The sequence below is a fragment of the Pseudophryne corroboree genome, chromosome 4 (genome assembly GCF_028390025.1).
Source record: "Pseudophryne corroboree isolate aPseCor3 chromosome 4, aPseCor3.hap2, whole genome shotgun sequence".
Classification (NCBI taxonomy): domain Eukaryota; kingdom Metazoa; phylum Chordata; class Amphibia; order Anura; family Myobatrachidae; genus Pseudophryne; species Pseudophryne corroboree.
The window spans coordinates 260,847,402-260,874,843 of record NC_086447.1 but is presented as its reverse complement, the minus strand read 5'-3'; the positions used below and the strand labels follow the sequence as shown (position 1 = coordinate 260,874,843).

Genomic DNA, 27,442 nt, shown 5'->3' with positions numbered 1-27,442 from the left:
CGTCACGAGCCCGGATCCGAGTTAGGCTCGGGTTTTTCTGCCTGCCTCGGAAAGCAGAACAAGGCAAAATGTCATCATCCCGCTGTCGGATTCTCGCGGGGTTTGGATTCCATATAAACAGCCGCACGACTACGGCATAGGAGAGTGTAGAGAGAAGACATGTCTCCGTCCTCAGTGTCCGTGTGTTGTGTTGCATCAGCCCAGTCACAGTGGTTGTGTCCTCTGCTGCCATATGTCCAGTGCTGCTGTATAAGTCCAGTCCAGTGGTGCTGTGTTGTGCTGCATCAGTCCAGTGGTGGTGTCCCTGTGCTGCTGTATATGTCCAGTGGTACTACCGTATATGTCCAGTGATCCTGCCGAATATGTCCATTGATACTGCCGTATATGCCCAGCGGTAATGCCGTATAAATCCAGTGATCCTGACGTATAAGTCCAGTGATACTGCTGTATAATTCCAGTGATCCTGCCGTATAAGTCCAGTGATCCTGCTGTATCATTCCAGTAATCCTGCTGTATAACTGCAGTGATCCTGCCGTATAAGTCCAGTGATCCTGCCATATAATTATAGTGGTACTGGCATATAAGTCCAGTCCAGTGATACTGCCGTATATGTCCAGTGATGCTGCCGTATATGTCCATTGATACTGCCGTATATGTCCAGCGGTACTGCTGTATAAATCCAGTGATCCTGCCATATAATTCCAGTGATCCTGCCGTATAGGTCCAGTGATCCTGCCGTATAAGTCCAGTGATCCTGTCATATAATTACAGTGGTACTGGCGTATAAATCCAGTTCAGTGATACTGCCGTATATGTCCAGTGATACTGCCGTATATGTCGATTGATACTGCCGTATATGTCCATTGATACTGCCGTATATGTCCAGCTGTACTGCCATATAAATCCAGTGATCCTGCCATATAATTCCTGTGATCCTGCCATATAAATACAGTGATCCTACCATATAAATCCAGTGATCCTGCCCTGTATATCCATTGATACTGTCGTATAAATCCACTGATCCTGCCATATAATTCCAGTGATCCTGCCGTATAACTCCAGTGATCCTGCCATATAAATCCAGTGATCCTGCCATATAATTACAGTGGTACTGGTGTATAAGTCCAGTCCAGTGATACTGCCATATATGTCCAGTGATCCTGCGGTATATTTCCATTGATACTGCCATATATGTCCAGCGGTACTGCCGTATAAATCCAGTGATCCTGCCTTATAAATCCAGTGATCCTGCCATATAATTACAGTGGTACTGGCGTATAAATCCAGTCCAGTGATACTGCCATATATGTCCAGTGATCCTGACATATATTTCCATTGATACTGCCATATATGTCCAGTGGTACTGCTGTATAAATCCAGTGATCCTGCCGTATAATTCCAGTGATCCTGCCGTATAAATCCAGTGATCCTGCCATATAATCCCTGGGATCCTGCCATATAATTACAGTGGTCCTACCATATAAATACAGTGATTATGCCATATATGTCCATTGATACTGCTGTATAAATCCATTGATCCTGCCATATAATTCCAGTGATCCTGCCGTATAACTCCAGTGATCCTGCCGTATAAAAATCCAGTGATCCTGCCATATAATTACAGTGGTACTGGCGTATATATCCAGTACAGTGATACTGCCGTATATGTCCAGTGATCCTGCCGTATATGTCCATTGATACTGCCGTATAAATCCAGTGATCCTGACGTATAAATCCAGTGATCCTGACGTATAATTCCAGTGATCCTGCCATATAAATCCAGTGATCCTGCCGTATAATTACAGTGGTACTGGCTTATAAGTCCAGTCCAGTGATACTGCCGTATATGTCCAGTGATCTTGCCGTATATGTCCATTGATACTGCCGTATATGTCCAGCAGTACCGCCGTATAAATCCAGTGATCCTGCCATATAATGCCAGTAATCCTGCCATATAATTACTGTGATCCTGCCGTATAATTACAGCGGTACTGGCATATAAATCCAGTCCAGTGATACTGCCGTATATGTCCAGTGATACTGCCGTATATGTCCATTGATACTGCCGTATATGTCCAGCGGTACTGCCGTTGACAAAGCCTAATATATATCCTATATTAAACACTCTAAAAGGTTAATGAACACGGTACGCAATTGGCGTATGGAATACCGTAAGAGTACGCACATAGCGTAACAAACGCTTAGCCGTGGACGAGACGCACGAGCGGCACGTTCGCTCACGGCTTAAAACGTAAAGGCAAGCACGCTATAGGCTGCCGGTTACCGTAATGATACGCTATCAGCGTAGCGGACGCTCGAGACCACGAGGAGATCACGAGCGGCGCTGACGCTCACAGAGTTAAACCTTTGTAACAATACCATAAACAATGTACTTAAATTGTAAACCTTTGTGCAGTGATAAGGTGTAAATGCAACACAGTGTAACCTTGTTAGTTAAAAAGCTGTATGAGCGACTCTTACGCTCTGAGAACCCTTTTGCAATATAATAAATACTCAAATACTGGTCTAAGGGTCTAACACCTTTTAAGGGAATGAATGAACGTTCAATTGCAAAAGAATACACAATACAAGTTATACACTACCAAACTAACATAAAATACCTAACCGAGTTACTACACGTTAAAATACAACAAAGACATAATTACATTTAAAAGGGGGAAAGGAGAGAGAGAATGGCTTACAACAAAATAGGAGATAAATATGGTTGCAGAGAACTTACGCACAAGGGGAACAATCGCAAGTGCCTTTCTGGATATCCAGCTCCCGATTATCAGTGATGAGAACCGTTGAAAAGAGTAGAGAGCTGGCCCAGGTCGGCTTGTCTTTATATACACTTACACACAGTACAGTACAATGGTCCCTACATTCTTATTGTTCATTGGACACAGGAATCCGTCTCCGCATTATAACAAAAGGTCATAGGTTGGTTCATACAGGTGGGCTGTGACTATTTCAAACTGCTCAGGTGGGAGGGAAACTGGGTTTCCCGCCGCATGGGTAATAAAGTGCAAATATAGTAAATGTCCATAAACTTCTTATGTCCATAACTATACGCATGAGCGAGTAATCCGCTTCAAACCAACACCGGAATATTGCTAATTATATTCTCTTCCGATGGATACTAAACACCACTGTGTAACCCCTGTCTGACCCTTCGTATCAAACAAAGAGGAATCTCTTTGTCCCCGAACATGCTATATTAACTAAACTTTCAGATTCTATCAAAGGGACCATAATCTACAAAATACATTATATGACTAAATTATGTTACAATTGAGTCGCCCGCTAGACGCACACAAACTCTACCGTAAATGCGCATACCGCGTGCCTGCGAGTGCACGCGACCGCGAATATATGCACGTACGGGAGAGCTCATGCTCGTGCAGCGGGCACACGCATGAGGTGCATATATGGCAATGTGCAGCGTGATATTTTTCTGACTTTGACAGTCCACCCTTTGGCAGTCACCAATAACTGCCACTTCCTAAAACAGTTCAAAAAGAGAAAAATATATGTCATGTATAATACATTTCTATGATTGGGTAGGGGAGAAGAGAAGAAGGTTGGAAAACGGTATGACCTAGTGAGATAGTAGAAGCATGTGTGTATGAATCCATGTTTGGGGGGTCATGTATCATCGTGCCGTACGTGTTTTAAATCAAGCTTCAAGGTATTGCGAAGTATACATTTGAATTCCTTCTTATCCCGTGGTACGGGTCTGTGGATGGGCTGTCAAACTTTACCGAGCTCTTTTCGGCTTTTGGTTGCAACAAAATGGGGGAGCACATTTTAGTTGATGATACATGAATGGGGGGATATGTGAGTGCTGATATCTGTGCCTGTATTCCCTATCGACTATGTGTGTCATTACCTGAAGGTTGTAGAAATGAAGATAAAGAGCAATTATGGTAAATGCAGTCATAAACTATGTGAGTTTAATATACATTTGCCGATTGAGGTCTTGTCTTGTGTCTTGTCTTGTCTTGTCTCGATGTACATGTTGACTGTAGTCTCCCGATGCTTTTGCTATAAACGGTGTGCAAAAAGCTTTTTCAATGTCCATAGACTTACAAAAAATGTTGGGCTAGCGTAAAGTTAAAGTTACTAAGGATATGGGGGGTCTATGGCATAGTCCATCAGTTGTCTATGTAAAAGGTTGTCAAATTCTTCTTCCAAGCGGATGTCTTTGTACCTTGGAGAAAAACAAAGGAGAAACGGGTGAAAGAAACGGACCGTGGAATCACATTTTCATCACAACATTGTCTCAATAGTTGGGTCGTAAATCAAATCAGTCGTTGTTATTACAGTATCTTCACTTCTTAGACTCATCACTCGGGCGCTACGTTTACACTTTGTTAAAACCCGAACGCATCTAAATATCAGGCCGACCAATATGATGACACCCAGAATACCCAAAAGAAATTTCCCTACATCCATGATAATTCCTTGAGCCCATTCTCCTAAACCAGAGAACCAATTTCGCGGGTTCAACCATGACACCCAACCGGTCAGCTCATTACCCACAGCGGCAAGGGTGAGATTGTGTTTCCTTCGGAACTCCCATTTTAATTGCAAAATGTCATCCATCTTTTGGTCTATGACCTCGGCCGGGTCCTCTGTGCTGTTTGTAATATACGTGCAGCACTTTATTCCATACTGAGTCGCTAGGGTAACACAATACCCGCCTGTCACAGCTGTAAGATAATTGAGAATCATCCTATGCTGAACCAGTTCTGTTTTATAAGCTTGGAGCTCCCTTCCGGTATACCTGAATGTGTCATCATACATTTCAGTGATATTGTCTAATAAATTTGCAAGCGCAGATATATATTTATAATTAATCACTCCTCTGGCGGTACGAGTGATATCTAACGCGATTAGGAATTGAATCCCGGTGGATTCATGGATCAGGTCAGAGGCCGGATGCTCTGTTCTTTCTATCAGGTGCCGTTTAACGATGTGCTCATAATGAGTGTGAGTATAAGGAGCTTGGGCACTGCGGTGAATATCCTTCATTTTAGTGTGGGATACGGTCATTACCTCAGGCAGTACTTTTCCAATATAACATAACCCTTCTGAGTTTGGGGCAAGCCACTTATACGCCTTCCTCCCGCATATGAAGTATGCATCATCGGGGAGAACATATGGGATGGAATAGGACATTACCATATTACAAATTTTCCATATGAAATCTCCTAACCCTAATTCTCCCATCTGTTTAGTACACGTATCTGTTTGTACGATATGTGCACAGTATCCTGGTGATACTTCTCCAACTCTCATGATCATACTTCCTAGGGTATACCTATATCGGAAATATTTTCCACTACCGGCTATGTGGCGTATAAGTTCTGTTTCTGTAGGCATTCTATCGGCTCTGTATGAAAAGGTCATGGTTTGGTTGTTCCATGACACTTCCCAATTTCCCGGCTTTCGGGGATTGGAAATGTTAAAACACACTAGGGATCTATCCACATGATATTGGTGGAGCTTCAAACTAGGAGGACTGGAGATATTAAACCTCCTGTCCACCGGCCTCCCACCACTTAGCTCAAGTCCCTCCCCTATAGTTAGAGGGAATGGTACTAACCCTGATTTGCTATGGCCTTGAGGTACTTGAGAGCATACCCAACAATCTGTCTGATTTAACACTTTACCCACTAAGGAGTGATAGTCACTCAATGGATGCCGGTCCATGTGGATATTAAAACTGGACTGACATTTCTTGATGCACCCATCCTCAACTACACTGTCACAGAGTCTACAGATACAGTTCTCTTCAGCTAACAATCCTTCACAATTCCTTCTATGGTCAATGCTACCAGATCGTTTTCTGATACTCGCCTTTGCTTGGTGATTATGTTATTCTTGGAAATCTACGCCTCCTTCTCTGTCATCAGAACCTTTCTGGATCCTTTCTCGACCTCACTGGTACTCTCACCGAAACAGACTGCTCTGGTCAATCATCATGGTCAACAGGAAAATCCGTATCACAGTCTCTTGGGGCAAGTCCATCTTACAAGAGGAGAAGGGAGAAATTTGTAATGGGGGTACAGAAAAACAGTTTGAGGTGGAGAGAAACTTGTTACGATAATTAGTTCTCTAGTCTTGTTGTTCTTCTTGTTCTGCTGTCATCTCAAAGGTGCTGTCTCTCAGTCTTCTAAACATTCTGGTGATACAATATTTCTTCTAGCTCAGCGCTCTTTCTGTAAGGAGAATAAATCTTGCATTACCATTTGTCCAACTAATGTGTGACATACCATCTGTAACGTTATGAGAACATGAGAAAGAAGAGAGAGAGAGAAAAAAACAACAAGAGAGAGAGAACCGTTCATATATATATGCATCACATAAATCAACAATAAACAACAACAGAAAAAAACATTTTTCAAACATTTTTTTTTCAAGAGAGAAGAAAAAAAAAAAACATTGTCAGTTCTTCCGTTCATCATCAGGCTGTCACACCTGCATGTCCAATGGTATCTTTGCGCAGTCCCTCCCACCAGCATTTCCAAACTCCTCCCTTTGTATCTGGCCAGGATACATTGATGCGGGTAGGTCATGCTGGGGTTTGGTAGACTTCTGCAAAGACCAAGTAGCTATGTAATGTTTGAGTCCTGCCGATGACCGTCAGAGATGGGGAGAAAAAAAAACATTTTACAGATACTTTACAAATTTTACCCCGGTCATTCCTGTGTCTTCAGGGAATGACCTCCCAATTTATTAACCGTTACCTCAGGCTCATCATCAGTCCTAATGATTACCTTTCCTGACTACATATCATGGGTGTGGCCCGAAATTCTTCCTATGTGATCCCTGATTATAATTTGGTGTGTCATATCTTTGCTCATATTCATGTCTAGGGGGTCTGACTTTATGTGGGCTGTTACAGTTGCTGGCATAATGCCCTTCTCTTTTACAAAGATAACAAACCCTTGGCTTCCTCCATGTGCCAGTGGCCTGGGGTTTCGGTCGATTTGATGCCTCCTCTAATGCTTGGATGCTCATCACCATCAACCGCTCTCCCTGTGCTTCCCTGGTTCTTTGGATATTACGGTCATGCTCGATAGCGGACTCTCTTAATGCAGCCACCGAGATACCTCTCCAGTGAGGTAGAGAGGTTTGTACCCTGATTCTTAGTGTGTCTTTTAAGCCGTCCATTAATACTGACACAGCTACTTCTCTGTGGTGTACATTAGTTTTAATGTCATCTATACCAGTGTACCTAGCCATATCCTGCAGAGCCCGGTGAAAATACTCTGGTGTGGATTCACCTTCTTTTTGTTTTATTGTAAAGATTTTATTCCACTTTACCACTGCAGGGAAATATACATGTAAGTTGATTCTCTTTACATTATCCTGATTATACTCGTCTGTTAGTGGTATTTCTTCATCTAGTTTACAGTCAGCGATAAATTTCACTGAGTCGACATCGGGGGGTAAACATGCCCTCAAAACTGTCCTCCAATCTTTGTTATTTGGCTCTGTAGAATTTCCTAGCTCTCAAATATACTTTTGACATGCAACTAAGTCTTTCCTAGGGTCAGGAAATTCAGACAAAATTGTTCTTAATTCTGTTCGGGAAAAGGGGCAGTGCATGGCGATGTTCCTGACAGGAGTGACTCCTGAAGTGTCAGTTTTCCCATTTGGTACTGCAATTACCCTGACAGGATTTAGTCCAATAACGTCATTCTGAGTTGGTTCTACAATATGAGGTACATTTGTTTGTGCGTGATGTATAACACCATACGTACCTGTGGACACGACCTCACCTGACCCTCCGTTAGGGGGTTTGATTACTGCCTTTACCGATTTGGTCGCGTCCACCTGGATGTCTTGTGTGATGGCTGCTGGAAAAGGTGCCGACATCGTGCTGGGCCCACTTTCTTGCTGGTGATCCTGAGGGAAGTTTAACATGGGGTGCAACTTGCATGGGTTAATAGTTGTACATTTAACAGTATTACGATTATTCTTTAGTGATGAGCACCGGAAATTTTTCGGGTTTTGTGTTTTGGTTTTGGGTTCGGTTCCGCGGCCGTGTTTTGGGTTCGAATGCGTTTTGGCAAAACCTCACCGAATTTTTTTTGTCGGATTCGGGTGTGTTTTGGATTCGGGTGTTTTTTTCAAAAAACCCTAAAAAACAGCTTAAATCATAGAATTTGGGGGTCATTTTGATCCCAAAGTATTATTAACCTCAATAACCATAATTTCCACTCATTTTCAGTCTATTCTGAACACCTCACACCTCACAATATTATTTTTAGTCCTAAAATTTGCACCGAGGTCGCTGGATGACTAAGCTCAGCGACCCAAGTGGCCGACACAAACACCTGGCCCATCTAGGAGTGGCACTGCAGTGTCACGCAGGATGGCCCTTCAAAAAACTACTCCCCAAACAGCACATGACGCAAAGAAGAAAAAAAAGAGGCGCAATGAGGTAGCTGTGTGACTAAGATAAGCGACCCTAGTGGCCGACACAAACACCTGGCCCATCTAGGAGTGGCACTGCAGTGTCACGCAGGATGGCCCTTCCAAAAAACACCCCCCAAACAGCACATGACGCAAAGAAAAAAAGAGGCGCAATGAGGTAGCTGTGTGACTAAGATAAGCGACCCAAGTGGCCGACACAAACACCTGGCCCATCTAGGAGTGGCACTGCAGTGTCACGCAGGATGGCCCTTCCAAAAAACACCCCCCAAACAGCACATGACGCAAAGAAAAAAAGAGGCGCATTGAGGTAGCTGTGTGACTAAGAAAAGCGACCCAAGTGGCCGACACAAATACCTGGCCCATCTAGGAGTGGCACTGCAGTGTCACGCAGGATGGCCCTTCCAAAAAACACCCCCCAAACAGCACATGACGCAAAGAAAAAAAGAGGCGCAATGAGGTAGCTGTGTGACTAAGATAAGTGACCCAAGTGGCCGACACAAACACCTGGCCCATCTAGGAGTGGCACTGCAGTGTCACGCAGGATGGCCCTTCCAAAAACTACTCCCCAAACAGCACATGACGCAAAGAAAAATGAAAGAAAAAAGAGGTGCAAGATAGAATTGTCCTTGGGCCCTCCCACCCACCCTTATGTTGTATAAACAGGACATGCACACTTTAACCAACCCATCATTTCAGTGACAGGGTCTGCCACACGACTGTGACTGAAATGACGGGTTGGTTTTGACCCCCACCAAAAAAGAAGCAATTAATCTCTCCTTGCACAAACTGGCTCTACAGAGGCAAGATGTCCACCTCATCATCATCCTCCGATATATCACCGTGTACATCCCCCTCCTCACAGATTATCAATTCGTCCCCACTGGAATCCACCATCTCAGCTCCCTGTGTACTTTGTGGAGGCAATTGCTGCTGGTCAATGTCTCCACGGAGGAATTGATTATAATTCATTTTAATGAACATCATCTTCTCCACATTTTCTGGATGTAACCTCGTACGCCGATTGCTGACAAGGTGAGCGGCGGCACTAAACACTCTTTCGGAGTACACACTTGTGGGAGGGCAACTTAGGTAGAATAAAGCCAGTTTGTGCAAGGGCCTCCAAATTGCCTCTTTTTCCTACCAGTATAAGTACGGACTGTCTGACGTGCCTACTTGGATGCGGTCACTCATATAATCCTCCACCATTCTTTCAATGGGGAGAGAATCATATGCAGTGACAGTAGACGACATGTCCGTAATCGTTGTCAGGTCCTTCAGTCCGGACCAGATGTCAGCATCAGCAGTCGCTCCAGACTGCCCTGCATCACCGCCAGCGGGTGGGCTCGGAATTCTGAGCCTTTTCCTCGCACCCCCAGTTGCGGGAGAATGTGAAGGAGGAGATGTTGACAGGTCGCGTTCCGCTTGACTTGACAATTTTGTCACCAGCAGTTCTTTGAACCCCAGCAGACTTGTGTCTGCCGGAAAGAGAGATCCAAGGTAGGTTTTAAATCTAGGATCGAGCACGGTGGACAAAATGTAGTGCTCTGATTTCAACAGATTGACCACCCGTGAATCCTTGTTAAGCGAATTAAGGGCTCCATCCACAAGTCCCACATGCCTAGCGGAATCGCTCTGTGTTAGCTCCTCCTTCAATGTCTCCAGCTTCTTCTGCAAAAGCCTGATGAGGGGAATGACCTGACTCAGGCTGGCAGTGTCTGAACTGACTTCACGTGTGGCAAGTTCAAAAGGTTGCAGAACCTTGCACAACGTTGAAATCATTCTCCACTGCGCTTGAGACAGGTGCATTCCACCTCCTATATCGTGCTCAGTTGTATAGGCTTGACTAGCCTTTTGCTGCTCCTCCAGCCTCTGAAGCATATAGAGGGTTGAATTCCACCTCGTTACCACTTCTTGCTTCAGATGATGGCAGGGCAGGTTCAGGCGTTTTTGGTGGTGCTCCAGTCTTCTGTACGTGGTGCCTGTACGCCGAAAGTGTCCCGCAATTCTTCTGGCCACCGACAGCATCTCTTGCACGCCCCTCTCGTTTTTTAAATAATTCTGCACCACCAAATTCAAGGTATGTGCAAAACATGGGACGTGCTGGAATTTGCCCATATTTAATGCACACACAATATTGCTGGCGTTGTCCGATGCCACAAATCCACAGGAGAGCCCAATTGGGGTAAGCCATTCTGCGATGATCTTCCTCAGTTGCCGTAAGAGGTTTTTAGCTGTGTGCGTATTCTGGAAACCGGTGATACAAAGCGTAGCCTGCCTAGGAAAGAGTTGGCGTTTGCGAGATGCTGCTACTGGTGCCGCCGCTGCTGTTCTTGCGGCGGGTGTCCATACATCTACCCAGTGGGCTGTCACAGTCATATAGTCCTGAGCCTGCCCTGCTCCACTTGTCCACATGTCCGTGGTTAAGTGGACATTGGGTACAACTGCATTTTTTAGGACACTGGTGAGTCTTTTTCTGAGGTCTGTGTACATTTTCGGTATTGCCTGCCTAGAGAAATGGAACCTAGATGGTATTTGGTACCGGGGACACAGTACCTCCAACAAGTCTCTAGTTGGCTCTGCAGTAATGATGGATCTCGGAACCACGTTTCTCACCGCCCAGGATGCCAAAGCCTCAGTTATCCGCTTTGCAGCAGGATGACTGCTGTGATATTTCATCTTCCTCGCAAAGGACTGTTGGACAGTCAATTGCTTGGTGGAAGTAGTAAAAGTGGTCTTACGAGTACGACTTCCCCTCTGGGATGACCATCGACTCCCAGCAGCAACAACAGCAGCGCCAGCAGCAGTAGGCGTTACACGCAAGGATGCATCGGAGGAATCCCAGGCAGGAGAGGACTCGTCAGAATTGCCAGTGACATGGCCTGCAGGACTATTGGCATTCCTGGGGAAGGAGGAAATTGACACTGAGGGAGTTGGTGGGGTGGTTTGCGTGAGCTTGGTTACAAGAGGAAGGGATTTACTGGTCAGTGGACTGCTTCCGCTGTCGCCCAAAGTTTTTGAACTTGTCACTGACTTATGATGAATGCTCTGCAGGTGACGTATAAGGGAGGATGTTCCGAGGTGGTTAACGTCCTTACCCCTACTTATTACAGCTTGACAAAGGCAACACACGGCTTGACAAATGTTGTCCGCATTTCTGTTGAAATACTTCCACGCCGAAGAGCTGATTTTTTTGGTATTTTCACCAGGCATGTCAATGGCCCTATTCCTCCCACGGACAACAGGTGTCTCCCCGGGTGCCTGACTTAAACAAACCACCTCACCATCAGAATCCTCCTGGTCAATTTCCTCCCCAGCGCCAGCAACACCCATATCCTCCTCATCCTGGTGTACTTCAACACTGACATCTTCAATCTGACTATCAGGAACTGGACTGCGGGTGCTCCTTCCAGCACTTGCAGGGGGCGTGCAAATGGTGGAAGGCGCATGCTCTTCACGTCCAGTGTTGGGAAGGTCAGGCATCGCAAACGACACAATAGGACTCTCCTTGTGGATTTGTGATTTCGAAAAACGCACAGTTCTTTGCTGTGCATTTGCCAGCTTGAGTCTTTTCATTATTCTAGCGAGAGGCTGAGTGCTTCCATCCTCATGTGAAGCTGAACCACTAGCCATGAACATAGGCCAGGGCCTCAGCCGTTCCTTGCCACTCCGTGTGGTAAATGGCATATTGGCAAGTTTACGCTTCTCCTCCGACAATTTTATTTTAGATTTTTGAGTCCTTTTTTTACTGATATTTGGTGTTTTGGATTTTACATGCTCTGTACTATGACATTGGGCATCGGCCTTGGCAGACGACTTTGATGGCATTTCATCGTCTCGGCCATGACTAGTGGCAGCAGCTTCAGCACGAGGTGGAAGTCGATCTTGATCTTTCCCTATTTTTGGAACCTCAACATTTTTGTTCTCCATATTTTAATAGGCACAACTAAAAGGCACCTCAGGTAAACAATGGAGATGGATGGATAATAGTATACTTATGGATGGACGAGCGACTGCCGACACAGAGGTAGCTACAGCCGTGGACTACCGTACTGCGTCTGCTGCTAATATAGACTGGATGATAATTATATAAAAAATATATATATATCACTACTGCAGCCGGACAGGTATATATTATATAATGACGGACCTGCTGGACACTGTCAGCACTGCAGACTCCTAAAGTAAGCTACTAGTATCAAGAAGATAGAAAAAAAAAACCACCACAGGTAGGTGGTATACAATTATGGATGGACGAGCGACTGCCGACACAGAGGTAGCTACAGCCGTGGACTACCGTACTGTGTCTGCTGCTAATATAGACTGGATGATAATGATATAAAAAATATATATATATCACTACTGCAGCCGGACAGGTATATATTATATAATGACGGACCTGCTGGACACTGTCAGCACTGCAGACTCCTAAAGTAAGCTACTAGTATCAAGAAGATAGAAAAAAAAAAACACCACAGGTAGGTGGTATACAATTATGGATGGACGAGCGACTGCCGACACAGAGGTAGCTACAGCCGTGGACTACCGTACTGTGTCTGCTGCTAGTATAGACTGGATGATAATGATATAAAAAATATATATATATCACTACTGCAGCCGGACAGGTATATATTATATAATGACGGACCTGCTGGACACTGTCAGCACTGCAAACTCCTAAAGTAAGCTACTAGTATCAAGAAGATAGGAAAAAAAAAACACCACAGGTAGGTGGTATACAATTATGGATGGACGAGCGACTGCCGACACAGAGGTAGCTACAGCCGTGGACTACCGTACTGCGTCTGCTGCTAATATAGACTGGATGATAATGATATAAAATATATATATATATATATATCACTACTGCAGCCGGACAGGTATATATTATATAATGACGGACCTGCTGGACACTGTCAGCACTGCAGACTCCTAAAGTAAGCTACTAGTATCAAGAAGAGAGAAAAAAAAACACCACAGGTAGGTGGTATACAATTATGGATGGACGAGCGACTGCCGACACAGAGGTAGCTACAGCCGTGGACTACCGTACTGCATCTGCTGCTAATATAGACTGGATGATAATGATATAAAAAATATATATATATCACTACTGCAGCCGGACAGGTATATATTATATAATGACGGACCTGCTGGACACTGTCAGCACTGCAGATTCCTAAAGTTAACTACTAGTATGAAGAAGATAGAAAAAAAAAAAACACCACAGGTAGGTATACAATTATGGACGAGCGACTGCCGACACAGAGGTAGCTACAGCCGTGGACTACCGTACTGCGTCTGCTGCTAGTATAGACTGGATGATAATGATATAAAAAATATATATTTATCACTACTGCAGGACAGGTATATATTATATAATGACGGACCTGCTGGACACTGTCAGCAGAATGCGTTTATAGAATAAAAACACCACACGACGAGTGTTTAACTTTTTCAGGCAGACAATCACAATATACTGGTGGTCACTGGTCACTGGTCAGTCACACTGGCAGTGGCACTCTGGCAGCAAAAGTGTGCACTGTTAAATATATGTACTCCTGCTATAACTGCTCCCCAGTCTCCCACACAATTAAGCTGTGTGAGCAGTGAGCACTCAGCACAGTCAGATATACATAGATGATGCAGCACACTGAGGCTGAGCACAGATATGGTATACTGTGTCACTGTGTATCGTTTTTTTTCAGGCAGAGAACGGATTATATTAAATAATAATAAAACTGCACTGGTGGTCACTGGTCAGTCACTAGTAAACTCTGCACTCTCTGAGTACTCCTAAGTTCCAGTAAATCAAGTGTCTCACTCTCACTATCTATTTCTATTCTAAACGGAGAGGACGCCAGCCACGTCCTCTCCCTATCAATCTCAATGCACGTGTGAAAATGGCGGCAACGCGCGGCTCCTTATATAGAATCCGAGTCTCGCGATAGAATACGAGCCTCGCGAGAATCCGACAGCGGGATGATGACGTTCGGGCGCGCTCGGGTTAGCCGAGCAAGGCGGGAAGATCCGAGTCTGCCTCAGACCCGTGTAAAAAGCGTGAAGTTCGGGGGGGTTCGGTTTCCGAGAAACCGAACTCGCTCATCACTATTATTCTTGTTACATTTATTACAACTGTTACTTTCAGTCTTAATACAGTTACTAAGTGCATTTTTATCGTACACCATCGTGCCATTCTCTGCAGCCATAATCCTCTCCATTGCCATGTCTCTCCTCCCAAGATGAGAGTCAGATATGTAAGTTAAATTTCACTTTCCTGTTGCCATAACTGTAAAAAATCATAATGTCTAACTCGTTGTTTCCCGGATTTTATGAGACAGATCCTTCGCCTTAAATTATGCAATACCTCTGAGTCAAAACTACCTATCCCAGGAAATGGTGCTTTATCCCCCACAGTCATTCGTGTCCATTCGTCACAAAAGGTCTCAGTGTGGGGACCATACCTCCCCCACATTACTAATCGAGCAGACCCTCGGGGTCTGCAAGCCTCTTCAGTCTGAACCCTGACTGCTAAACGTCCCTGTGTTGTGCACTTGGCTGCCATTGTGGACCTTTTTAACACAGAAAAACTTCCTAAAATGCACCAAACACAGAAGTCTACGGTGGAAGTTCTCCAAGCTCTACCACCAGTTCTTCTGCTCCGAGTACAACGAATACGCCCCTTTTAGCAGACCCACGTAATCGTTGCAGGCCCTACCAGCGAAAATTTACACAAATTACACTTGCATGTGCTCCCTACAACACGCAAGGGGGCAATTTAATATATGACCTCATATCACGTTGCGTTATTGGTCACACATACAACCGTGCGGTCCAATCGTACCACTTATAGACACTTGTTGCCTATAAATTGTAGGATCATTGGAGTCTCCCTACTGTGCTCCAAAACAGCCAGAGCGTAATACAACGAAAACTTTATCACACTCCGTCGCACGTTTTCACCTAGACCGTGATTCACCAAGACTTACTTCACCAAGATTTACTTCACCAAGATTTCCCCAAGACTTCACCAAGAGGAGTTCAATACACTCATACCGTTTTCAACCCACTATCATTCTATAGTTTTCTGATCAGAAAAATAATTTCCCGTAATCTGATAGCTCTCCCCAGAGACATTACAGTAAAGTAAGGTATTTAAACTAAGTTTTGGAAACTGAAATCAATTTGTGCTATTATCGCGTGGCTATACTATACCGCCCCCACTAAAACAATGCTATTGTGCGATTTGAGTTTCGGTGGGCGTACCCAGACGCTCCGTTGCGTAATATACGCTCCGTGCGTCGACCCTTGCGTCGCGTACGCTAGTCTCACCCTTTTGTTAGAGACACGTGTGCGCTGGCCAGATATGTTCACAGAAATACAATTAGCACGTTTATCAATGTAGATGATCTTTAACTGTAATCATCTACCGAGCACCACACAGGTCTCTCCTTGTATTTTAGGCAAAGCTGTGTGTGTGTTTTACAAATTACCCCTTAATGTATTATTTTTACTCTTTAACTACCAATAGCAACAAATCTTTCTCAGCACGTTATCAATTATGAAATGGCAACCAGGAGAATGAGATATGGACAAATACTACTAAGCAAGAAATACAGGTGTGTGTGTGCTTATGCGTACGTACGCAAAACAGAAACTAAACAGGTTTTAAAAGACAATAACGTACTGTTCCTACCTTCCGGTTCCGGATTCCTTCAGCACTCCTTACTAAGCGAAGCAGACGCTTATCTGGTCAGCACTACGAGGAATATTACCTCCCGCCTTTTGCTGACCGATAATGTCTGCTGAAATTACCTAGTGCAGATATGTGAAGAGCGGGCGAGTCCCCAATTGACAAAGCCTAATATATATCCTATATTAAACACTCTAAAAGGTTAATGAACACTGAACGCAATTGGCGTATGGAATACCATAAGAGTACGCACGTAGCATAACAAACGCTTAGCCGTGGACGAGACGCACGAGCGGCACGTTCGCTCACGGCTTAAAACGTAAAGGCAAGCACGCTATAGGCTGCCGGTTACCGTAATGATACGCTATAAGCGTAGCGGACGCTCGAGACCACGAGGAGATCACGAGCGGCGCTGACGCTCACAGAGTTAAACCTTTGTAACAATACCATAAACAATGTACTTAAATTGTAAACCTTTGTGCAGTGATAAGGTGTAAATGCAACACAGTGTAACCTTGTTAGTTAAAAAGCTGTATGAGCGACTCTTACGCTCTGAGAACCCTTTTGCAATATAATAAACACTCAAATACCGGTCTAAGGGTCTAACACCTTTTAAGGGAATGAATGAACGTTCAATTGCAAAAGAATACACAATACAAGTTATATGTTAGGCGCCGAGGGTCCGCCCGTCAGTGCGGCCCGGCGCCTAGCAACTAGGGACGCCGCAGGCAGACAGCCGCCGGCTCCCTAGCAACGCTAGACGCCGGGCGCACGGAGCCGCTCAGACCCTAGCAACGGGGACGCCACGGTCAGACCGCGTTCCCCGTTGCTGGGTCTTAATTAATCAGTGCTTGTGTATTCTGGCCGTGCAGCATGCAGCTGCACGGCATCATTATGTGATTACCCTGTCTGGATCATGATTGGAGGGCTCCCAAATTTAAGCACTCTCAGGACTTCTCACAGACGCCGGTGATAGCTTCCTGTTTGCTGTGTCAGTTACAGAGAGTTTCCAGTCCTGCTCAACCCGGTTGTTCCTGTCCTCAGTGATCCAGTACTCGGAATTTGTCATCTATTCCTGGAGTCCGACCGAGCACCTTTAACATCCTGTGGTGTTCGTGAGTCGCGGCGTAGCCGTGTGTTGCGGCTTGACCGCTACTATTTATTATTTAGTTTATTGTGTTCTGGAGCTTTTGCGGAGGATTCCGCTCCCACAAATCCACTCTGGTATCCAGCGGTGCTGGATAGGAGTAACGGATCAGTGGATCTTTGGTTGTCCTTTTCCCTGGCGGTTTGTCCGCACATACTTTTGGTTTAAGTTAGATAGCTTGTAACCCCTGGCCTGGTTGCTTAGTCAGAGGGCCCCTTGTTATCACCCTGTCTCGGATTTCCCTTTGTCTCCCATTAAGACCTGAGGGGGCATCGGGGTTGGGCAGACATAATCCGCCCTTCGAACGCGGCTGCCATGGGCTCAAGCAACCATAGTCTCGCAGGGGATTTCTGATAACACGGGCGAGACAACGGAGTTAGGGCGCCAGGGGTTACTAGGCTTTCCTGCTCCCGTACCAGCATATCCTTCCAGTACTCAGACCTCTGCCATAAAGATCTCCTCTGGTCTGGAGTACGGGAATCATAACATTATCACCGGCCAAACTAAAATTTAAAATTAAACTGGAGTTAATTTTTTCCCCTTATTCTGTTGGGAGATTTGTCAGCCTCATGAATCCCTCCGGTGTTGGGCCAAATCCTGGCCAGCTTTTAGTTAGCCAGATTCAAGAGCTTACTCAGATGGTTCAAGATCTGTCCCTTCGGGTGAGGTCACAGGAAGATCTGTTACGGACTTCCCCGAGGGTCATTCCTGAACCAAAAATGCATCTGCCTGACCGTTTTTTCTGGGGATAGAAAGCAGTTTTTTAATTTTAAAGAGTCTTGTAAACTGTATTTTCGTTTAAGACCAGTCTCCTCAGGTACGGAATCTCAGCGGGTAGGAATTATTATTTCTTTGCTACAGGGGGATCCTCAGACCTGGGCTTTTGGCTTAAAGACAGACGATCCGGCTTTATTGTCTGTAGACGCCTTTCTGGGGTCTTTAGGGCTATTGTATGACGACCCTGATAGAGAGGCATCCGCCGAGAGTCAGTTGCGTGCTCTCAGACAGGGTAGGAATCCCGCAGAGATTTATTGTACGGAGTTTCGCCGTTGGTCGAACGACTGTGGATGGAATGACCCAGCCCTGCGCAGTCAGTTTCGCCTCGGCTTATCCGAGTCTATAAAAGACAGTCTCCTTCAGTATCCCGCTCCTGAGACTCTCGATAAACTCATGGAGCTCTCTATTAAGATTGATCGTCGTCTCAGAGAGCGGAGGGCTGAAAAAGGAGCATCTGTCGGGTCTTCTCCTTGTGTTTTTTCCATTCCTGTGGACATAGAGGAGCCCATGCAGATAGGCCTCTCCAAACTGTCTCCTGAAGAAAGAACCAGAAGGCAAAATTCTGGTCTTTGTTTATACTGTGGGGGTAAGGGACATTTTGCCCGTAGTTGTCCGAACAAGTCGGGAAACGCCTCGACCAAGTGAGTTGTGAGGGGGTTCACTTTGGTCTGCAGCTTATCTCCTCAAATAATTCACTGTTGGTTCCAGCTAAAGTTTCCTTTGGCAGCCTCTGTTCCTCGGTCTCGGCTTTTGTGGACAGTGGAGCTGCAGGGAACTTTATGGATTTAACATGGGCTAAGGCCTTAGGTATTCCTCAGTTAGCCTTGGGTAGGTGTATCACCATGCATGGTTTAGATGGGAGTCCCTTGTCCAATGGGGTTATTTCTCTCTGTACACCTCCTGTTCTACTTTCGGTAGGAGCTCTGCATTCTGAAAAGATTGAGTTTTTCCTTACCCATTGCCCAGCAGTTCCTGTGGTTCTGGGTCACCCTTGGCTGGCCTTTCATAATCCCATCATTGATTGGCAGTCGGGGGAGATCTTACAATGGGGTACCATCTGTAATAAGGAATGTATTACGCTTCCCATCAGAATAGCTGCTGTCATTCCCGCACCCATTCCTGTGGAATACCAGGATTTTGTTGATGTATTTTCCAAGGGCAATGCGGATATTCTGCCTCCCCATAGGCCTTATGATTGTGCTATCGAGTTAATTCCTGGTGCCACTTTGCCTAAGGGAAGGTTATATGCATTGTCCGGACCTGAAACTGTGGCCATGAATGAGTATGTTAAAGAAAGCCTAGGGAAAGGATTTATCAGGCCATCTAAATCCCCTTTAAGTGCAGGCTTCTTCTTCGTGGAGAAGAAGGATGGATCACTCAGACCTTGCATTGACTTTAGAGCCTTGAATAAAATCTCAGTAAAGAATACTTACCCTTTGCCGCTGATTTCTGTCCTCTTTGATCAGCTACGTTCGGCTGTGATTTTTTCTAAGATTGACCTGAGAGGAGCATATAACCTCATCAGAATCAAGTCAGGGGATGAGTGGAAAACGGCATTCAGTACTCAATCAGGCCACTATGAGTATCTGGTTATGCCATTCGGCCTGTCCAACGCTCCGGCAGTTTTCCAGGATCTCATTAACGATGTGCTCCGTGAATTTCTTGGAAGATTCGTTGTAGTCTACTTAGACGATATTTTGATATATTCTGACTCTATTGAACAACATGTTACCCAGGTGCGTCAGGTTCTAAAAAAATTACGTGAAAATCACCTATATGCCAAGCTGGAGAAGTGTGAATTTCATGTCACGGAGGTATCCTTTTTAGGGTACATTATTTCCCCTCTGGGATTCTGTATGGAACCAAAGAAGCTCCAAGCCATCCTTAGTTGGGCGCAACCCACCAATTTAAAAGCAATTCAGCGCTTTTTAGGGTTTGCGAATTACTATAGAAGATTTATTCACTCTTTCTCTGACCTAGTTGCTCCCATTGTGGCACTGACTAAAAAGGGAGCAGATCCTACCAACTGGTCACGTGAAGCGGAGTTATCTTTTCAGGCCTTGAAACAAGCCTTTGTCTCAGCCCCGGTCCTCAGACATCCCAACCCAGAATTGCCTTTCATTGTTGAGGTTGATGCCTCGGAGGTTGGAGTAGGGGCTATCCTATCTCAGAAGGATCCGGATTCCCTGGAATTACATCCTTGTGCCTTTATGTCCAGGAAATTCTCATCTGCTGAATCCAACTACGATGTTGGTAACCGGGAATTACTGGCTATTAAATGGGCTTTTGAGGAGTGGAGGCATTGGCTTGAAGGAGCCACTCATACCATTTCAGTTTTGACTGATCACAAAAATCTTCAATACATTGAATCAGCTAAACGGCTGAATGCCCGGCAAGCTCGTTGGGCTTTATTTTTTACTCGTTTCAAGTTCATTATCACCTTCAGGCCAGGTTCCAAGAATACCAAGGCGGATGCCCTGTCACGCAGTTTTCTTCCAGTTCAAGACAACAGTCCTGTTACTCCCATACTTCCGTCTTCAGTCATTCGGGCAGGTCTCACACAAGATTTATTTACCCAGTTAAAGCAGCTTCAACATCAAGCTCCTGGAAATACTCCTGCTGGTCGTCTTTTTGTCCCCGAGTTTTTGAGAGCAACGGTTTTGACGGAGTTCCATGATAGCAAGGTTGCCGGGCATCCGGGGATCGCTAAAACTTTTGAATTAGTTTCCCGCTCGGTATGGTGGCCTGGTCTTTCCAAGGACATTAAGGAGTTTGTTTTTTCTTGTCATGTCTGTGCACAGCATAAGGTTCCCCGTTCCTTGCCTATCGGTCAACTTATGCCCTTGAATGTTCCTCTTAGGTCATGGTCTCATATTTCCATGGATTTTGTGGTGGACCTCCCTCTGTCAGCCGGATGCCGAGTCATATGGGTGGTAGTGGACCGTTTTAGCAAAATGGCCCATTTCATTGCTCTTCCCCGATTGCCATCTGCCCAGGGATTGGCAGTCTTGTTCCTCCGCCATGTTTTCAGACTCCATGGGTTACCCACTGATATTGTTTCTGATCGGGGTCCACAATTCATTGCACAATTTTGGAAGTCTTTTTGTGCCTCATTAAAGATGAAATTATCTTTAACGTCTGGCTACCATCCCCAATCCAACGGGCAGACTGAGCGAGTTAATCAATCATTAAAACAATATTTGCGTTTGTACTCGGCCAAACTCCAAAATGACTGGTCTGAGTTTCTTCCGTTTGCAGAGTTTGCTTACAACAATGCCTGTCATTCCTCCACCAATGTATCTCCATTTTTTACAGTTTTTGGTTTTCACCCCAGAGCTAATTCCTTTTTTCAACATTCCTCTGTCTCCTCACTGACCTTGACCTCTCATCTCAAACTCATTTGGAGAAAAGTGCACCTGGCTCTCAGAAAAGCGGCATTTCGGGAGAAAAAAATTTCTGACAGGCTCCGGCGGCCATGCACTTTTAAAGTTGGAGATAGGGTATGGTTGTCGACTCGCAACATTAAACTTCGACAAACCTCAGCCAGATTGGGTCCTAAATTTATTGGACCATTTCATATTATCAAAAAAGTCAATCCAGTGGCTTTCCGGTTACGTTTACCAAAAACTTTACGGATCGGAAATACCTTCCATTGCTCCTTGTTAAAACCATATGTTTCGTCCAGTAGATTTCCTCGCAAGATCTCTCAGGGGAAATCACCAATAGATGTACAGGGTCAGCAGGAGTTCTTAGTGGAGAAGGTTCTCGATTCCAAGTTGTCCCGGGGTCGGCTTTATTTTTTGGTACATTGGAGAGGTTATGGTCCAGAAGAAAGGTCTTGGGTCCTGGATGAGGATCTCCATGCCCCGAGGCTCAAAAGGGCATTTTTTCGAGAATTTCCTCAGAAACCTGGCCTTAGGGGTTCCTTGACCCCTCCTCAAGGGGGGGGTACTGTTAGGCGCCGAGGGTCCGCCCGTCAGTGCGGCCCGGCGCCTAGCAACTAGGGACGCCGCAGGCAGACAGCCGCCGGCTCCCTAGCAACGCTAGACGCCGGGCGCACGGAGCCGCTCAGACCCTAGCAACGCGGACGCCACGATCAGACCGCGTTCCCCGTTGCTGGGTCTTAATTAATCAGTGCTTGTGTATTCTGGCCGTGCAGCATGCAGCTGCACGGCATCATTATGTGATTACCCTGTCTGGATCATGATTGGAGGGCTCCCAAATTTAAGCACTCTCAGGACTTCTCACAGACGCCGGTGATAGCTTCCTGTTTGCTGTGTCAGTTACAGAGAGTTTCCAGTCCTGCTCAACCCGGTTGTTCCTGTCCTCAGTGATCCAGTACTCGGAATTTGTCATCTATTCCTGGAGTCCGACCGAGCACCTTTAACATCCTGTGGTGTTCGTGAGTCGCGGCGTAGCCGTGTGTTGCGGCTTGACCGCTACTATTTATTATTTAGTTTATTGTGTTCTGGAGCTTTTGCGGAGGATTCCGCTCCCACAAATCCACTCTGGTATCCAGCGGTGCTGGATAGGAGTAACGGATCAGTGGATCTTTGGTTGTCCTTTTCCCTGGCGGTTTGTCCGCACATACTTTTGGTTTAAGTTAGATAGCTTGTAACCCCTGGCCTGGTTGCTTAGTCAGAGGGCCCCTTGTTATCACCCTGTCTCGGATTTCCCTTTGTCTCCCATTAAGACCTGAGGGGGCATCGGGGTTGGGCAGACATAATCCGCCCTTCGAACGCGGCTGCCATGGGCTCAAGCAACCATAGTCTCGCAGGGGATTTCTGATAACACGGGCGAGACAACGGAGTTAGGGCGCCAGGGGTTACTAGGCTTTCCTGCTCCCGTACCAGCATATCCTTCCAGTACTCAGACCTCTGCCATAAAGATCTCCTCTGGTCTGGAGTACGGGAATCATAACATTATACACTACCAAACTAACATAAAATACCTAACCGAGTTACTACACGTTAAAATACAACAAAGACATAATTACATTTAAAAGGGGGAAAGGAGAGAGAGAATGGCTTACAACAAAATAGGAGATAAATATGGTTGCAGAGAACTTACGCACAAGGGGAACAATCGCAAGTGCCTTTCTGGATATCCAGCTCCCGATTATCAGTGATGAGAACCGTTGAAAAGAGTAGAGAGCTGGCCCAGGTCGGCTTGTCTTTATATACACTTACACACAGTACAGTACAATGGTCCCTACATTCTTATTGTTCATTGGACACAGGAATCCGTCTCCGCATTATAACAAAAGGTCATAGGTTGGTTCATACAGGTGGGCTGTGACTATTTCAAACTGCTCAGGTGGGAGGGAAACTGGGTTTCCCGCCGCATGGGTAATAAAGTGCAAATATAGTAAATGTCCATAAACTTCTTATGTCCATGACTATACGCACGAGCGAGTAATCCGCTTCAAACCAACACCGGAATATTGCTAATTATATTCTCTTCCGATGGATACTAAACACCACTGTGTAACCCCTGTCTGACCCTTCGTATCAAACAAAGAGGAATCTCTTTGTCCCCGAACATGCTATATTAACTAAACTTTCAGATTCTATCAAAGGGACCATAATCTACAAAATACATTATATGACTAAATTATGTTACGATTGAGTCGCCCGCTAGACGCACACAAACTCTACCGTAAATGCGCATACCGCGCGCCTGCGAGTGCACGCGACCGCGAATATACGCACGTACGGGAGAGCTCATGCTCGTGCAGCGGGCACACGCATGAGGTGCATATATGGCAATGTGCAGCGTGATATTTTTCTGACTTTGACACCGTATAAATCCAGTGATCCTGCCATATAATTCCAGTGATCCTGCCATATAATTACTGTGATCCTGCCATATAATTACAGTGGTACTGGCATATAAGTCCAGTCCAGTGATACTGCCGTATATGTCCAGTGATACTGCCGTATATGTCCATTGATACTGCCGTATATGTCCAGCGGTATTGCCGTATAAATCCAGCGATCCTGCCATATAATTCCAGTGATCCTGCCATATAATTACTGTGATCCTGTCATATAATTCCAGTGGTACTGGAGTATATGTCCAGTCCAGTGATACTGCCGTATATGTCCAGTGATCCTGCCGTATATGTCCATTGATACTACCATATATGTACAGCGGTACTGCCGTATAAATCCAGTGATCCTGACGTATAATTCCAGTGATCCTGCCGTTTAAATCCAGTAATCCTGCCATATAATTCCTGTGATCCTGCCATATAATTACAGTGATCCTACCGTAAAAATCCAGTGATCCTGCGGTATATGTCCATTGATACTGCCGTATATGTCCATTGATACTGCCGTATATGTCCATTGATACTGCCATATATGTCTAGCGGTACTGCTGTATGAATCCATTGATCCTGCCGTATAATTCCAGTGATCTTGCCGTATAAATCCAGTGATCCTGCTGTATAATTACAGTGATACTGGCGTATAAATCCAGTCCAGTGATAATGCCATATATGTCCAGTGATACTGCCATATATGTCCAATGATACTGCCGTATATATCCAGCGGTACTGCTGTATAACTCCAGTGATCCTGTCATATAATTACAGTGGTACTGGCGTATAAATCCAGTCCAGTGATACTGCCGTATATGTCCAGTGATCCTGCCATATATGTCCATTGATACTGCCGTATATGTCCAGCATTACTGCCGTATAAATCCAGTGATCCTGCCGTATAATTCCAGTGATCCTGCCGTATAAATCCAATGATCCTGCCGTATAATTCCAGTATCCTGCCATATAATTACAGTGATACTGCCAGATATGTCCAGTGATACTGCCGTATATGTCCATTGATGCTGCCATATATGTCCAGTGGTACTGCCATATAAATCCATTAATCCTGCTGTATAATTACAGTGATCCTGCCTTATAAATCCAGTGATCCTGCCGTATAAGTCCAGTGATCCTGCCATATAATTACAGTGGTACTGGCGTATAAGTTCAGTCCAGTGATACTGCCATATATATATATATAAATGGCAAAGAACGAGGCGGCACTCAGGAGTCTTGTGATAAACAGGTGAACTCTGTTTGGAAAACTTTATCGACGTTTCGGGGTACAAGCCCCCGTCTTCAGGACACACAGTGAACTTAACAAGTGTAATACAAACATTTAAATACACTTACCAGACGCCTCCAGCCGTCTCCTCCTCGCCGCTGCCCGGCTTCCGGACTCAGCGCTTCCGGTCAGGTGACCCTGCCCCGTGACGCGAGCTGCCAGTGCCGTCATGCAGGGGGCGGGGGAGGTCGTTGCCAAGGTGCGCTCTGTAAACATAAACAATAGTGCAATCAATAAGACAGTGTAGGTCATAAAAAACCCCACTGACACACATAGATATCATACATAAAATGTTAAAACTCCATAATTTCTAATACCGTGAACAACTTTAGATGACTCGTGCAGTGATCAATATACTTAATTACAACATCACGACTAGTAGTGTCTCTGCAAATCCGGAACCAGTAATATCTTATTTATCTATTTATTACCATCTCCTTTATTAAGAAAGATTAAATATTACACCCCTCGTATAGTAGCCTACATTCTGTATATGCATCATATCTTCTAACTATTATCTGCCTACCTCATACATTTTGTTCACATGACTATGCAAAGCAACTCATCCCCAAGGATTCATTGAGACCCCGTGGGCTCAGTGTTTCTAGTTTTATTATCCACCGAGTTTCCAGCTGTAAAAGGCGTGTGGATCTGTCACCCCCCCTAATAGAAGGGGGTACCTGATCGACTATGCGATATCTCAATGACGCCAGTGAGTGTCTGGCACCGGCGAAATGCCGGGCTACTGGCTGTTCACTTGTACCAGACACCAATGCTGCCCTTATGGCAGATCTATGCTGGGTCATCCTCACTTTAAACGTGCACTCTGTCTTGCCCACGTAGTGTAACCCACATGGGCAAGACAAAAGATACACCACAAATCTGGAGTTACATGTATATGCTGCCCTTAACTTAATGGTTTTGCCCGAATAAGGATGTTTAAAGGAATCCCCTGGGACCAAAAAATTACACGTGGTGCATCCACATCTATAGCAGCCTTTCCGTGATTTCAGGAAATTGCCTGTAGATAACGAATTTTTAACAATATTGGTCTTCACCACTAGGCTTTTGATATTACGGCTCCTGGTGTAGCTGGGCATCAGTTTAGTGTCTCTCAAAGTTGTCATATCAGGGTCAGTACAAATAATGGGCCATAGTTCTTTGGCCCTTCTGCTGGTATGTCTGCTGGATGTATTGAACTGATTCACCCAGGGGAACTTTTTCCCTTTACTCCTGGGATCTGTTTCTGCCAGCAGCTCGTGTCTGGACTTTGAAATGGCTTTGGTACGTGCCCCTCTTAACAGACTATCAGGGTATCCTCTCTCCTTAAATTTATTAACCATCTCATCTAGCTGTTGATCCCTGACCTTTAGATCACTGTCAATCCTGCATACCCTGAGCATTTGCGAATACGGCAAACCATTAATGGTTGCTCTGGGGTGGAAGCTATCGAACCTCAACAAAGTGTTACGGTCCGTTTTTTTGGTATACAGGGATGTGTTGATCTTACCCTCCTCCATATAGATGTGGACATCAAGAAAATAAATTTGTTGTGCATGTATGGCCTGTCAAAGTCAGAAAAATATCCCCATACACGTTGCCATATTTGCACCGCACACTGGTCCGTGCTGCGCATGCGTACGCTCTCCCGTGAAGGCGCATACCCGCAATAGCGTGCACTCGCAGGCGCGGTATGCGTATTTACGGTAGAGTTTATGTAGTCGTAGCGTGCGACTCAGTCGTTACATATTTTCACAATTAATGTAGTTTATAGATCATGATCCCTTTGATAGTTTCTGAAAGTTTGGTTAATATAGAAGGTCCCTGTTTAAAGTAATCCCTCTTTGTATTGTACGAAGGGTCTAACAGGAATCATACAGCAGTGTTTGGTACCCATCGGAAGAGTATTTAATTAGCAATATTCCGGTGTTGGTTTGGAGCGTATTAATCGCTCGTGCGAATAGTTATGGACATAAGAAGTTTATGTCCATTTCTACTATTTACTCATACTCAGGTATGCGGCGGGAAACCTAGTTCCCCACCCACCTGAGCTGTTTGAAATCGTCACAGCCCACCTGTATGAATCAACCTATGACCTTTTGTTGTGATACAGGGTCGAATTCCTTCATCCAATGGACAATGGGATTGTAGGGACTATGAGATTGCATTGTGTGTGGGGCATAAATAGGCAGGCCGACCACATCCAGCTCTCACTCTTCAACGGTTCTCATTGCTGAAAATCGGGTGCTGGATGTCCAGGCGCAT

The 27,442-nt window shown here is 45.2% G+C and overlaps 1 long non-coding RNA gene across 1 annotated transcript in view; it reads right to left on the bottom strand.

Annotated features, from left to right (window-relative positions):
* The window catches only part of LOC134911321 (uncharacterized), a 93,224-nt gene extending 67,853 nt beyond the window's left edge, over nt 1-25,371 (bottom strand). Inside the window, exon 1 of the long non-coding RNA XR_010176478.1 lies at nt 25,246-25,371. This is a non-coding gene — a long non-coding RNA (uncharacterized LOC134911321). The remainder of the gene's footprint in view (nt 1-25,245) is intronic.
* Nucleotides 25,372-27,442: the final 2,071 nt, after the last annotated feature.